This window comes from Neofelis nebulosa, chromosome 17, assembly GCF_028018385.1.
Source record: "Neofelis nebulosa isolate mNeoNeb1 chromosome 17, mNeoNeb1.pri, whole genome shotgun sequence".
NCBI classification, from domain to species: domain Eukaryota; kingdom Metazoa; phylum Chordata; class Mammalia; order Carnivora; family Felidae; genus Neofelis; species Neofelis nebulosa.
In genome coordinates this window covers 10032519-10046467 of record NC_080798.1, presented here as the reverse complement: position 1 = coordinate 10046467, position 13949 = coordinate 10032519, and positions in this window count along the sequence as shown.

Genomic DNA, 13949 nt, shown 5'->3' with positions numbered 1-13949 from the left:
AGTCGAGATCCGAAGCTCTGGATGTGAACCCGGGCCCTGACCCCCAAGCTACAGGGCCTCAGGCAAGCGTCAGTTTCTGCACCAGAGGGAGGACAGCGACGCATCCGAGTGGGTGGTCTCGGGGATAACGGGAAGGCTGTGCAGAAAGCCCTCCCTGAATCGTGAGCGGCGAAACGTTATGTCAATGATGAAACCGGGTGGGGAGTGGAAGCCCCACATTGGGCTTTGGGATTTTCTCTCTCCCTCTCTCTCTGCCCCCGCCTTGCATGCTCAATCTCTCTCTCTCTCTCTCTCTCTCTCTCTCAAAATAAATAAATAAAAATAAGTAAATAAAAAAATAATCCATTTCGGGACGCCTGGCTGGCTCAGCAATAGAACATGGGAACTCTTGCTCTCGGGGGCGTGAGTTTGAGACCCACGTTGGATGGAGAGATTACTTACCAAAAAAAAAAAAAAAAAAAAAAATTTTTTTTTTTTTTTAATTTCACTATCCTCTGGCGGGGGACCCTCTCTCTTTATCTCTGAGTCTCCCCCCGCCAGCCACTTAACGAGCACTGAGCGCCTGCTCTGTGCCTGGATGCTGCGCCCAACAAGCAGACCCTGTCCCTGGCCTCACGCGTTTAAGTCCTTGTGTCCTGGGCGCAGACCAACAAGAAAAGGAGTAAGTTAACAAAACGCAGACGCTCAGGTCCCACCCAGGCCTCCCGAATTCGGAGGTCTTGCATTTTGTTTCAGCGGGGTCCCCGTGGGATTCGTATGCACCCTGAAGGTGGAGAAACGCTACCTGGGACCGCGTGACCCGCGAAGGCTTCTCGGAGGAGGAGGCGTGTGATTGAGACTTAAAGTTTGAGACGGTCGCGCAGTCACGCAGGGCGCGAGTTCCAGGCACAGAGAGGTTCAAGCCCAAAGGTCATGACCCCAAGTAGAGGTCTGAGCTCGGGGAGGATTGGGGTGATTCCGGCAGCGTGTCGGTGACGGGAATACTGGCTGAGGTTAGGGAGACAGGTGACGGCCCCTGGTGGCCCTGGGAAGGGGTTTGGATAGCTTATGGGAACCATGGAAAGGCCACATGGGGGAGGGGGGACACGAGCTGATTGATATTTACAAATATGTCCCTCTGAGGGGTGTGAGGGGCGCCTGGGTGGCTCAGTCGGTTGAGCGTCCAACTTTGGCTCAGGTCATGCTGTCACAGCTCATGAGTTCGAGTCCCACGTCCGGCTCTGGGCTGATGGCTCCGAGCCTGGAACCTGCTTCGGATTCTGTGTCTCCCTCTCTCTCTGCCCCTCCCCCGCTCACACTCTGTCTCTGTCTCTCTCTCTCTCTCAAAAACAATTAAACATTAAAGAAAGAATAATAATAATAATATGCTGGGTGATGACGGGAGCTATCCCAAGGTTGATTATACGTAATTGCGGAGAAGGAGACTCTGGAGCGGGGGCTCAAAATCACCACCTTCCAACAGCTTCTCCCCTGGTGTGACCAAACTTTGCACGAACGACCCCACACGGAATGGCACAGTGGCAAGGTGCCACGGTCCGAGTCTCGTGCCCGGAGACGGTGAATTAACTGAGCAGGCACTGACCTGGGCGTTGGTTTGTTTTAAAGCTCCCCCCAGGTGACCCGAGCGAGCGTCAGCTCAGGGGTCAAATCTGCAACGAGCAGAGTCTCTCTCTCTGGGGGATGGGTGGCCTGAGCCGCCGTCCCGCTGCTCGGCCTCCTACCTGCCACCGCTTGCTACCCCCGTGCTGACCACCTGCTCTTTCGACAGGCTGGGACCGTGCTACTCACGCTGGGATCAAGGTTATCTGTGGTCACCGAACCCTCGGAGAAGGCACCGTACAAGGGGAGGCCGACCCGCCCTTGGGAGAGCAGGTCAGATGTTGCAAGAGGAGTCAATCCATGAGGACACTGAAAAGGGGGCACCGGAGAAGCGGAAGGAAAACCCTGGCAGGGGAAGCCCCCGGGGAAGCCGTGCGGCAGGACGCGCTCCAGAAGGAGGGAAGGGGTCCACTCTGACCGCCGGTGTCTCGTCTCCACCACCCTTTCTTCCCGTCTTCGCTTGGCTCGGCGCTACGCTCCGCGTCTCACTTTTGAATCGCTTCCTTCAAGCACCCTCAGACCCCTCTGGAATGCACACCTGGCCTAACCCCAGCCATCTGCCTTCTCGGGAAGAACCCACACAGCCAGCCCAACAGGTTCGACCTGAACCAGAGAAATCACAGACCTCACACAGGCACAGGGCTTTCTCTAGGTGGCTCTGGTGCCCGCTGGGCTCAAAGGAGGACTGTTGCCTCCCGCACTGCCCCCCCACCTGCCCGCCACCTGTCGACCCTCCCCATACTTCCCTGCGCAAACTGACTGTCAGTCGGGAGGGATGTCCTTGCAGCTCATTCCCAGAACACCAGCCTGGCATTTTTCTCCCCCTTCTGTGCCCACACCCTTCCAACCCCGGCTTCCAGCCGCCCCGTTCTCCTTCCCTCCCCTTCCCTCCTTTTGTGGTTCCCGCTTCATCTTTCTCCCCGTCTTTCTCCCTCTCCCTCACCCCCTGGACAACATGGTCCCACACCAGCCGCCTCAGCCCTTTCGAAAAGGCAAACGGGACGGGGCGCCCCGGGGGGCTCAGTCGGTTAAGCATCCGACGTCGGCTCAGGTTGTGATCTCAGGGTTTGTGGGTTTGAGCCCCGCGCCGGGCTCTGTGCTCACAGCTCGGAGCCTGGAGCCTGCTTCGGATTCTGTCTGTCTCTCTCTCTCTCTCTCCCTCTCTGCCCCTCTCCTGCTTGCAACTGGCCATATGGGTGGTGACAGCGGCCTGGACTCCGTTAGTAGGATCAGAGATGGGGAAGGGTGCTCGGCTTCTGGTCTGAACAGTAGTCAGATCACTTGCTGTGTAACTAATTCCTCAATATGCGTCTCCGACTGTTCCGTGGGGCCGGGGGCCAGGCTTATCCTGGTCCCTGTGCCTCCTACCTAACAGGGCTTTCGGGAATAATGATACAAAAGTTCCAGGTACCGTTCAGAGCCCCCTCACATCCACTCCCTCCTGAGAGGCGGATTGTTACAGATGAGGAAACTGAGGCACAGAGAGGAAACTGACTTGCCCGAGGCACACAGCCAGTAGGTGGCAGAGGCGGGATACAAACCCAGACAGAGGCCTCATTCCAGAGCCCCGCCCTCTGCAACACCAGACTGGCCGCGGAGAGAAGCCGCCATAAATATCTTTTATTAAGGTGGCAGCACCAGCCCAGATCTGACAGCTGGGCCCGGGCGCCAACTCACCACCTCCGTTCACCTCCGGCTGGACAGCCCCAAAGTACAGCTCCTCGAAATCCAAGTGGGTGCGGTCTCCAAGCACACCCAGGACGTTCCTTTTCCAGGCGGAAGGATCCAGGTTCACAGAGACTCTCCCCTCCTTGCCAAAGTCCTTGCGGTTTCCCGTAGAGCCTTCCAGAAAAGAAGAAAGATGCAACCAGGGACACGTGGGTCAAAGCCACCTTAGTGCAGGCGACACGGGCTACTGAGGTCAGTGCTTCCCTCCCTTCCATCAGTACCTATCACCTCTTTTCCCAAAATTCAACGAGATCATCAATCCCTTTAAAACTAAGCCCATCGTGGGGCACCTGGGTGGCTCAGTGATTTAAGCGTTTGACTTCAGCTCAGGTCATGATCTCGCAGCGCATGGGTTCGAGTCCTGCATCGGGCTCTGTGCTGACAGCTCAGAGCCTGGAGCCTGCTTCGGATTCTGTGTCTCTCTTTCTCTCTGCCCCCCCCCCCCCCCATTCACACTCTGTCTCTCTCAAAAGTAAACATTAAAAAAATTGTTTTGATTAAAATTAAGACCATTGTGATCTCACGGTTTATGGGTTCGAGCCCCACATTGGGCTCCCTGCTGATGGCACAGAGCCTGCTTTGGATGCTCTCTCTCCCTCTCCCTCTCTCTCTCTCTCTCAAAGTAAATAAATGAACTTAAAAAATAAAATTAAATTAAGACCATTGTTTCTTTACTTAATTGGTGATAGCTCCCAGCTAATACATAGCACAAACTCCAAAGCTGTCATTCTTCGACCATTGTCTCTCTCTTTTTTAAAAATGTTTACTTATTTATTGTTGAGAGAGGGAGCGAGGGAGGGGCAGAGACAGAGGGAGAGAGAGGATCTGAAGCAGGTTCTGCGCTCTCAGCACAGAGAGCAGGGTTCGAACTCACAAACTGTGAGATCATGATCTGAGCCAAAGTCACACACATAACCGACTGAGCCACCCAGGTGCCCCAAACATTGTTTCTTTCTTAAGGGGTTAATCCAGCATCCCTAGAAGGGGGATGTATATTGTACTATTAGAAGCAAGATGAGATCCGGATATAGGAGTAAAAGTTTGAAGGGGAAATTAGAAGGAAAGAGAGAATTCTGGATTGCCTTGGTCATTCAACAAATCCGAAAGTACCAGGTGGTGGGGACGCCCACACATTTATCTCAGTGCTTAGTCTGTCCTTTGCATCGGTCAGCTACAGCTGCATAACAAACCGTCTCAAAAATGTGGTGGCTGAAAACAACAACCATGTTGTTTCCCCACGTGTATTTGGGTCATCCGGACGGTTTCTGCTAATCCGGACCAGGCTCGGCTGACCTTGGCTGGGCTCACTCATGAGTCTGTCATCCTCTGGCAGGGTAGCTAGAGGCTGGCTGGTCTCGAGTGACTTCAGCTGGGATGACTCAGTTCTTCTCTCCCTCTCCCTCACATCCGTCCGGCAAGCTAGCCCAGGCATGTTCTCATGGCGAAGGCAGAGAGGCAGGAGCGGGAGGAGAAACACTCAGACATCGCAAGGCCTGTGAGAGTGATGCTTGATCTTTTGTTTTTTTAAGTGTACTTATTTATTTTGAGAGACAAAAAGAGAGGGAGAGAAAAGCAGGGGAGGGGCAGAGGGAGCGAATCCCAAGCAGGCTTGGCATTATCAGCACAGAGCCCAGTACAGGGCTCCAGCTCATAAACCGAGAGATCGTGAGCGGAGCTGAGATCAAGAGTGGGACGCTTGGGGCGCCTGGGTGGCGCAGTCGGTTAAGCGTCCGACTTCAGCCAGGTCACGATCTCGCGGTCCGTGAGTTCGAGCCCCGCGTCAGGCTCTGGGCTGATGGCTCGGAGCCTGGAGCCTGTTTCCGATTCTGTGTCTCCCTCTCTCTCTGCCCCTCCCCCGTTCATGCTCTGTCTCTGTCTGTCCCAAAAATAAATAAAAAACATTAATAAAAAAAAAAAAAAAAAGAGTGGGACGCTTAACTGACTGAGCCACCCAGGCGCCCCTACCCTGGGGTTCTAGAAGAGAATGTCTTTGTTCTGTAGCTCTGTGCCACAGTGTTTGTGGGGATCGAGGGACACAGTGTCTTGCCCTGCCTCTCCCACGTGCAGAAAGGCGTGACAGAAGACACATGTGGCAAAACGAGGCTGGCAGCAAGCCCTTCGATGAGCGCGGATCGCCTTTGGGCTCAGCCCCCAAATCCATGCTATACCCCCAAAGCTGCCCAGTTCCTCCCGACACGCCAGCAGCCCCGCCTGCCTTCTTGCCCCACCGCGGCTGCCTCGGGGCCTTTGCCCCTGCTCTTCCCGTCCTCCCTTGTCGCGCAAACTCTATTCATCTTCGAGTTTTAGCTTACAACCGACTTCCCTCAGGGAGTTCACCTCCCAGTCCCCCCAAACCAGGCCAGAGGCCCCCAAAGTAGCATTTGAGATCATTTCCAGGTGACTTATTTTCATGATCAGGCCTTTATTTTAATGCAGGTTAGGGAAAAAAAAAAAAAAAGTAACAAGCCTGTCACACCTGTGATGTCAGGACCCTTGGTGCTTCCGAGGAGCCTCAGGGAGCCCCACGGGAACCCATTTAAGGAATTAAGAAGAATAAAAAAAACCCCAAGTTGGTTGAAAGAACAAATTAAAAATATAAACAGTAGAGTCAGTATTCTGCAAAAATCCCGAAAAGGCCCTTTGGGAATCCCAGACGCTGAGAAGCCCCTGGGGGGTGGGTTAACCCTGCCTGGCCTCTCAGGTGCTAGGAGCTAATAGCTATCACTTGGGCAATGATTTGGTTTATATCTGTCTCCGCCACTGGGGTGGGGCAGGGCTGGGCCTGTCCCCGTCACCAGTGTCCCCTGCATCACCAGCACAGGGTGGGGCACAGAGCAGGTGCTCAGGGAATGTGTGCAGGGAACGAACAGATGCTAAGCTGCTCGAGGGTGTGGCCTTTCCCCCGCCGGAGGGCATCAGGGAGCCCGAGTAGGGTTTCAATCAGCCATGTCAAGGTTCATCTCTGCTTTAGAAACTCTGGGCTCTCTCTTCCTCCTCTGCGCCCAGAAAACCAATGCCCCCCTCCCACACTGCCTGTTCCCTTTTCCTATCACACCGTTCTTTATCGTTCTCCTCCTCCAGGAAGCCTTTCTGAACCCCAGGCTGGGTCAGGTAGCTGTTCCCGGCTCCTACAGCCCCCTGCCTCCCCCATCCCGGCCCTGACTACCCTGGAGGTGAGTCTGTATCCTCCAGTGGCCTGTGAGAGCTTCACAAGGTCCCCCCTGGGCTCGCTGTAACCCCTCCAGAGCAGGTGAACTGTCTGGACCTCACTCCCCAGATATCTCCATTCTTTCCCTCCACCTGGCCCCGCACCTTGTATACATTGGCACAGGTACTACCTTTAAAGTCGACTGCGCTCAACACCACTGCTTTCTTTCTCACCCCCATTTAAAAATTTTTAATCTTTCGGGGCGCCTGGGTGGCTCAGTCAGTCAGGCATCTGATTCTTGATTTCAGCTCAGGTCACGATCTCGAGGTTCCCTGGGATGCAGCCCTGAATCAGGCTCCGTGCTGATGGCACAGATCCTGCTTGGGATTCTCTCTCTCCCTCTCTCTCTCTCCCTCTCTCTCTCAAAAGAAACTTAAAAAAAATTCTTTTTAATCTTTTAATTTTAAACAATTTGTAAGACTTACCATTTTCATTATTTTAAAGTGTACAATTCAGTACAAGTAAGTAGATTCATAATTTTGCACAGCCTTCCCCACGAATTCCAGAACATTTTCAAGACCCCAGAAAGGAAACCCCATACCCACTCTCCCTTCTTTCCTGCTCCCCCCAGCCCCTGGCAACCTACTGTCTCGATGGATTTGCCTTTTCTGAACATTTCATATAAACGGAATTCTACAACATGTGGCCTTCTGCGTCTGGCTTCTGACACTTAGCATGATGTTTTCTTTCTTTCTTTTTTTTTTTTTATACATTTTGCATGTTTTTTTTTTTAATTTTTTTTTTTTAACGTTTATTTATTTTTGAGACAGAGAGAGACAGAGCATGAACGGAGGAGGGTCAGAGAGAGAGGGAGACACAGAATCCGAAACAGGCTCCAGGCTCTGAGCGGTCAGCACAGAGCCCGACGCGGGGCTCGAACTCACGGAGCGCTAGATCGTGACCTGAGCCGAAGTCGGCCGCTCAACCGACTGAGCCACCCAGGCACCCCTTTGCACAAGTGATTTTTGAATTCCTGTCTTCACTTATTCGGGGGGGTATATACGTGGGAGTCGGTGCATGGTAATTCTTTGTGCAACTTGACTGCGGAAACTCGAAACTGGTTTCCATTTTGGCTACACCAGTTTGCCCACCAGCGGTGTATGAGGGTTCTGATTTCACCACATCCGTGCCAACCCTTGTTCTTGTCCCCTTTTATCATTGCGGCCATTCCCGTGAGTGTGAATCTGCGTCCCGCTGTGGTTTTGATTTGCATCTCCCTGATGACTGATGACTTTCGAGAACCTTTTCCGTGCACTTGTCGGCCATTTCCCGCTACCTTTTGCAAGCTGCCCACAGCCCCCCACTGCACCCCAATAAAGCCATTTTCTCCACGTTCACACCCCAGTGGTTTATCTTACCTCCCATTCTTTCCTCCCTCTCTAGAAATTTTGGACAACCTTCCTCTTCCTCCAGCCATGACCTGCCCATTCTTCTTGGTGTCCCTTTTCTTTTTTCTGGAGGGAGATGTGGGACGGTGGGCCAGTTACTTAACTCCTCTGTTCTTCAGTTTCTTCATCCCTGAAATGAGAGTGGTAACAATTTTGACTTCTGGGTTGTTGCAATGGTTCAATGAGCTGATGTACATAAAATGTTTAAAAATGTGCCTGATACACGGGAAGCGATAAGTAAGTGTTTAATGGAGGGCGGGGGTGGGTAAAAGGGTCAAGGGCAAATCATTTCCTCTGTGAATGTACTTAAAAAAAATTTAGAAGTTTGCCTCCGTGTAGAATTTCAGAAAGAACCACCTAAAATTTTTTTTTAACACCTCTCTACTGTGGAAGGTCGATACAAAATAGTTTATCTCCGTGAAGACACAAATTTTTAGGGGCAGGTGTAATATAACAGTTACAAGTATGAACTTTGGGGTGGGGCTGCCTGGGTTCCAGGTCCTGCGGGGCCTGATTTTGGCAGTTCTGGAAGCTCTCTGTGACTCCGTTTCCACATCTGCAAACCAGGGATAAATATTAGAACCTCCCACCTGCTAGGGAGTGCCAGCTTGGTTAAGCGGTTGCAGATGGGCAAATTTTCACTCCAGGCTTGACTTTCATGCCAAATTAACAGTGTATCACAAACCCTCCCCTCACGGGATCTAGACAGAGGAAGTAAGAACCCTAACAGTTCAAACCTCATTAGCTGCAGGAAGTCGTTCTTTTCCTCTCTAGATCTCCCAGAACACACGAGTATTAATACAAGTCAAAACCCAGGACGACTGTCCCCTCTGCCCAGGCGCTCAGCTTGCCTCACAGCCTCACATCATTTTTCTGGAGGAGGCAAGTTTCCCTTCTTAAAGGGGCCTCTCCTAGATTTGAGTTTTGCTTCTTTCCTTTAGGGCTTCCTTAGGCTTTTTTTCTCTTCATCCTCCCCCAAGGCAGGAGGGTGCAGGGGGAGAGTCCTCAGAACTCAGTCCTGTATTTTTATTTACATGGTGTGCATGTCTTTGAATGGGTGATACAGGGCTCTAACTTGTAGGCAGTACAAAAACATCCATCCTCTACCCGCCCTGTCTTCCTCCCCACAGACAACCGCTGTTACCGGGTTGTTTCTGCTTTCAAAGACATTCTGTGCATTTAACAAGCAAAAGCTTGTATTTTTTTTTCACCCACTTTTACGTCGGTACACACTCTGCTTTTGTTTCTTGACTGGATACATAACTTGTGTGTCGGTTCGTGTCTTCCTCATTTTACGGCTACTTCGTGTGTCACTACGGGTCAGGCCACAGCTTATTTAAATGAGTCCCCCATCCGTGGGCAGCAAAGTTGTTTCCGGGTTTGTGTTCCCTACAGCGTGTTTATGAAAACACAAACAAGGCTCCGCACCCTGGCCTTTGATTAGTATTTGTGGAGAAACGAGAGCGGAAGCCTCCACCTGCCCACCCCCGCTGGCCGCATCCGCCGAGGGTACCCCCGTCTGCTGGGTCCCGGCGCTCCCGCTGCGGCTGCGGGCCCTTGCTCCCCAAGCTGTCAGGCGCGGGCCCGGGCCCTCTGGAGCCCCGCCCCGCGGCCGGCCCGCAGTCGGGCCGATTCAAATCCAGCCAATGGCAGGGTGTAAACAAACCCAGGCCCCGCCCTCCGATGAATAATTCCCGGGGCAGGCGCGAGGCCCAATTAACCCGGTAGGGGTTGGGGGCGGGACGGAGCACTGGGCCCGCCCCTAGGCGTGAGCCAATGGGCGGTCAGGCCCCGCCCCCCGCACTTGCCGCGCTGAGGACCCGAGGCCGGGCTGGGCTCGCAGCTGCCTGATTTCGTTGCGGCTCTTGGCTTCTGCCCTCCGAGCGGGCCAGTAGGGCCCGTGAGCTGGGGCAGCGCAGTCGCGCCGTACGAGCCATATTTAAAGGGCGCGGTCAGACGGCAGAAGCGGGATCGGAGCCAGTGCCCTCCGGTTCCCTTTTCTTTCCTCGCCTGGCGGCTCTATCCCGGATCCTGGAGAGGTCTTTGATGGAAACTCTCTTCCCTCAAATCCCGTTGAACGAAACCCGAAGGGACCGCAGGGTGTTTTAGGATTGGGCAAGCCTCCTTGTTTTGTTCCCTCTTGTTTGTTGAAGTGTTGCGTACCCACAGAGAAGCGCATGGGCCGTACGTGTGCCGCTGGACTGAAAAACCAAAAACTCCCGTAGCACCAGCATCCTCCCAGATCAAGAAGCAGAACTTGGGTCGGCAAAGTTTTCAACTTTGCAGCTGCGAGTGCGAGGGAGGGGCCGCGGCGGACACTGTTTTGACTCTCGGAGGGACAAAGCACTTATTTAGAAAGAAGTAAAGGAAAAGAAAAACCACTCCTCTCGGTAGGGAGATGGAGATCACGCCAGATACTGGTCAGGGTCTTGCAAGGGAGGAGCTGGACGGCAGGGCGGATAGGAGGTTAGAGAGGTAAAGGGGCTTAGGGTCTGGTTGGCAGAGCCGAGGATGGGGTGGGGAAGGACTAGCAGCGCGAAAGGATGGGACAGAAAATGCCGTGGTACTTGCGGGGGAGGGGAGCTTTCCAAGCTGGAGGGTTGGGGTCGAAAGGGGCCGTGGAGTCAGTGGCCTGAACGTAGGAAAAAGCATCAAGACCCTGGGACAGGGCAGATCAGTTCTCCAATGTCCTGAACCCTTCCACGGCCAATCGTGGGTTTCCTGCTGTGGCTTTTCAGCTGCCAGGTTGTGATTAAAACAGTTCCATTAAGCGTCGAGATGAAGGGCAGAAATCCAAGTTCATGTTGAGGCCGTGGGTTGTTTGGTTTTGAGAGAGAGAGAAAGTGCGCGCAAGGGGGGTGGGGGGAGAGGGGCAGAGGGAGAGAGAGAATCTTAAGCAGGCTCCACGTGGATCTTGATGCCACTACCCGGGATTCATGACCTGAGCCGAAATCAGGAACTGGATGCTCCATGGACTGAGCCACCCAGGCACCCCTCCGGTGGGGTGTCGATAATCCCAGGTCCAATGTCTGGGGCTATGCTTGCTTGCCTACAGAAACCATTTTCCTCACAGCAAACGTTTTTGGACCCTTTGGCAGGTGTGTGTCACCTGCCCAGCCTTATGTTAACAAACAGGAGATACTGTGACCCATATGGGATTAAGTCCCGGACTGGGAAGAAGCAAGGACCCAGTGCCAGGAGCCCAGCCGAACACAGAGATAACAGCCTATCTGCTGGTTGAGGAAAACGTAGGTGCACCTTCTCTGGTCCTAATTTTTCACATCTGTGCACCGCTGTGTCACTGCCCCCAAAGACCTTCAATATCCATTCATTGTCTGACTTCTTCCTCTCTGTACTCCTTATAAAGTCTGGACCCAGGGGACCCAGAGCTGGGTTTGAATCCCAGGCTGTGTGACCTTGATCTGGTTTTTTATCCTCTCTGAACCTGTTTCTCCTTCACGGAGAAAAAAAATAAATAAATAAATAAAAAAGGAGAGAATTGGGGCGCCTGGGTGGCTCAGTCGGTTAAGCGTCCGACTTCAGCTCAGGTCACCATCTCACGGTCCGTGAGTTCGAGCCCCGCGTCGGGCTCTGGGCTGATGGCTCAGAGCCTGGAGCCTGCTTCCGACTGTGTCTCCCTCTCTCTCTGCCCCTCCCCCGTTCATGCTCTGTCTCTCTCTGTCTCAAAAATAAATAAAAAACGTTAAAAAAAAAAAAAAAGGAGAGAATTGCAGTTTAAAAGAGAGCCAGCACCTGGCCCAGAGGGTTATACTACAGTCATCAGAGCATTTATCAGAGTGGGGAGCTAGGATTACCTGGTTAATGACGTCAAGGGAGAGGTAAACAGATCTCTGCAACACATCAAAAAATAAGACGGATTTGGTGGATGGGTAGATGCACAGATGTGTAAGAAAGACAGGGGAACACGCTATGGTCGAATCCAAGTGGTGGGTTTTTAGGTGTTCACTGTATTTCCACTTTTCCACGTTTGAAATGTCTCATCATAAAGTGGCGGGGGGAGGGGGAGATTTGGGGATCTTGACTCTACACTCCCATGGGACCGATGAGAAAATGGAGGTGCTGGAAGTGACTCACCCCAAGTTCATCTGATGACTCAGAGACAGTTGGTGATGGAACGCCTGGGTATACTGGATTGGTCCCCATCCTGGCTCAGTAGCCCTGGGACAAGTCGCTGAACCCGTCTGGGTCTCACCACCGCCCACTCAATTCTTAACCTAGAACTCACACCTTGCATGGGATTCTCAAAGGGAAGATGTGTGTCATCCCCAAAAGACCGCAAGTCTCTTTTCACTTGGGCCCATAATGTCCCCTACGCTGACCTTGGACATTTGATTTCCCAGGGCTTTGGGGTTGACCTGTTGTCGCCTTCCTTCACACCCAGCCAGGCCCATTCCAAGTAGCATGGCCCCAGACCATCTTCCTGAGAGGTCAGGTGTATCTGTGGGAGGGTGGCTATTACCTCTTGGTTCAAAAGACCTTTTTTGAGCACCGAGTACCGGGCAGTGTTCTAGGGGTGGGGGTGGGGGTGGGGGGGATACCAGTGCACCAAAGAAACTTGGGACCTGCCATGCATGGAAGGCAGGGGGAAAACTGTCGCTAAGTCTTACTTGCACATTGTCTGTGTTCCCTAACAGATTGTGGACTGTGTGTGTATGGTGCGGGGGTAGGCGGTGGGGTGAGAACCTGAGTGGTCTTGACCGCTACTAAAATTCTGGAACATACTAGATAACTTAAAAAACACTTCCTGCAGTGGCACCTGGGTGGCTCAGTCAGTTAAGCGGTTAAGCCACCTGGTTCTGGCCCTGGTCAGGATCTCATGGACCGGGACTATGATCCCCTCGTCTGGCTCCGCACTGAACAGTGTGGACCCTGCTTGGGCTTCTCTGCCCCTCCCCCGTTTCTCTCTCTCAAAATAAATAAACAAGAGAGAAAGAAAGAAACAAAGAAGAAAGAAAAGAAAGAAAGAAAAAGAAAGGAAGGAAAGAAAGAAAGAAGAAAGAAAGAAAAAGAAAGGAAAGAAAGAAAAGAAAAAAAGGAAGGAAAGAAAGAAAAGAAAGAAAAAGAAAGGAAAGAAAGAAAAGAAAGAAGAAAGAAAAAGAAAGGAAAGAAAGAAAAGAAAGAAGAAAGAAAAAGAAAGGAAAGAAAGAAAAGAAGAAAGAAAAGAAAGAAAGAAAAAGAAAAGAAAAGAAAAGAAAAGAAAGAAAGAAAGAAAGAAAGAAAGAAAGAAAGAAAGAAAGAAAGAAAGAAAGAAAAAGAAAGAAAAGAAAGAAATATACACCCTGCCGGAATGAATACATGTGGACAATCACCCCTCCTAATGCATCAAATCTGCTTTTAACCAGTCTTCAAGTGCTGAGTGCCCCTGGGGCTTGCAGCTTTGACACAGACACAAGTGTCACCCAGCTCTAATCACTTCCTGGTTGTGGGACTTTGGGCAAAATACTTCCCCCTCCTCGGAGCCAATTTAGTTTCCTGCACTGTGAAATGGGATTAAAGGTTTTCTAGACGGGAGGTGCTAGAGGCATCTTCCTGCTGGGCAGTACTGAGGTTTCAAAATATTGTGTTTGGCACTAGTTAATGAATACTCAAGGTGTAGCTTAATCGGGCTCAGTCATAGCAAATAGAGGGCGAGCTGCACAAAAACAAAGTCTAAGTGTGTATATTGCTGTTTTCCAAAGAGTCCCATTCCTCCAAGTGAGCTGTGGATGACCACTGCGTAAGTTACGGATCCACCGCTGTCTTATGTTTGGGGCAACCCATGCGTTCACTTCTGAAATTGATAGTTTTACTTTTTATATAATAATCAAGAACAGTCAGCGCTTCTCTGGCACTTCCGGTCAGGTGCTGATCTCCCTGACAAGCTTATTTGGTCCTAATGACCCTGTAAAGTGAGGCCTATTACTGAGACGAGGAAATGAAGGCACAGAGAGGTGAAGTGATTGGCCCGAGGTCACAAAGCAAGGACGTGGCAAAGGCAGGATGTGAGCCAGAGCCACCGGTTTGAG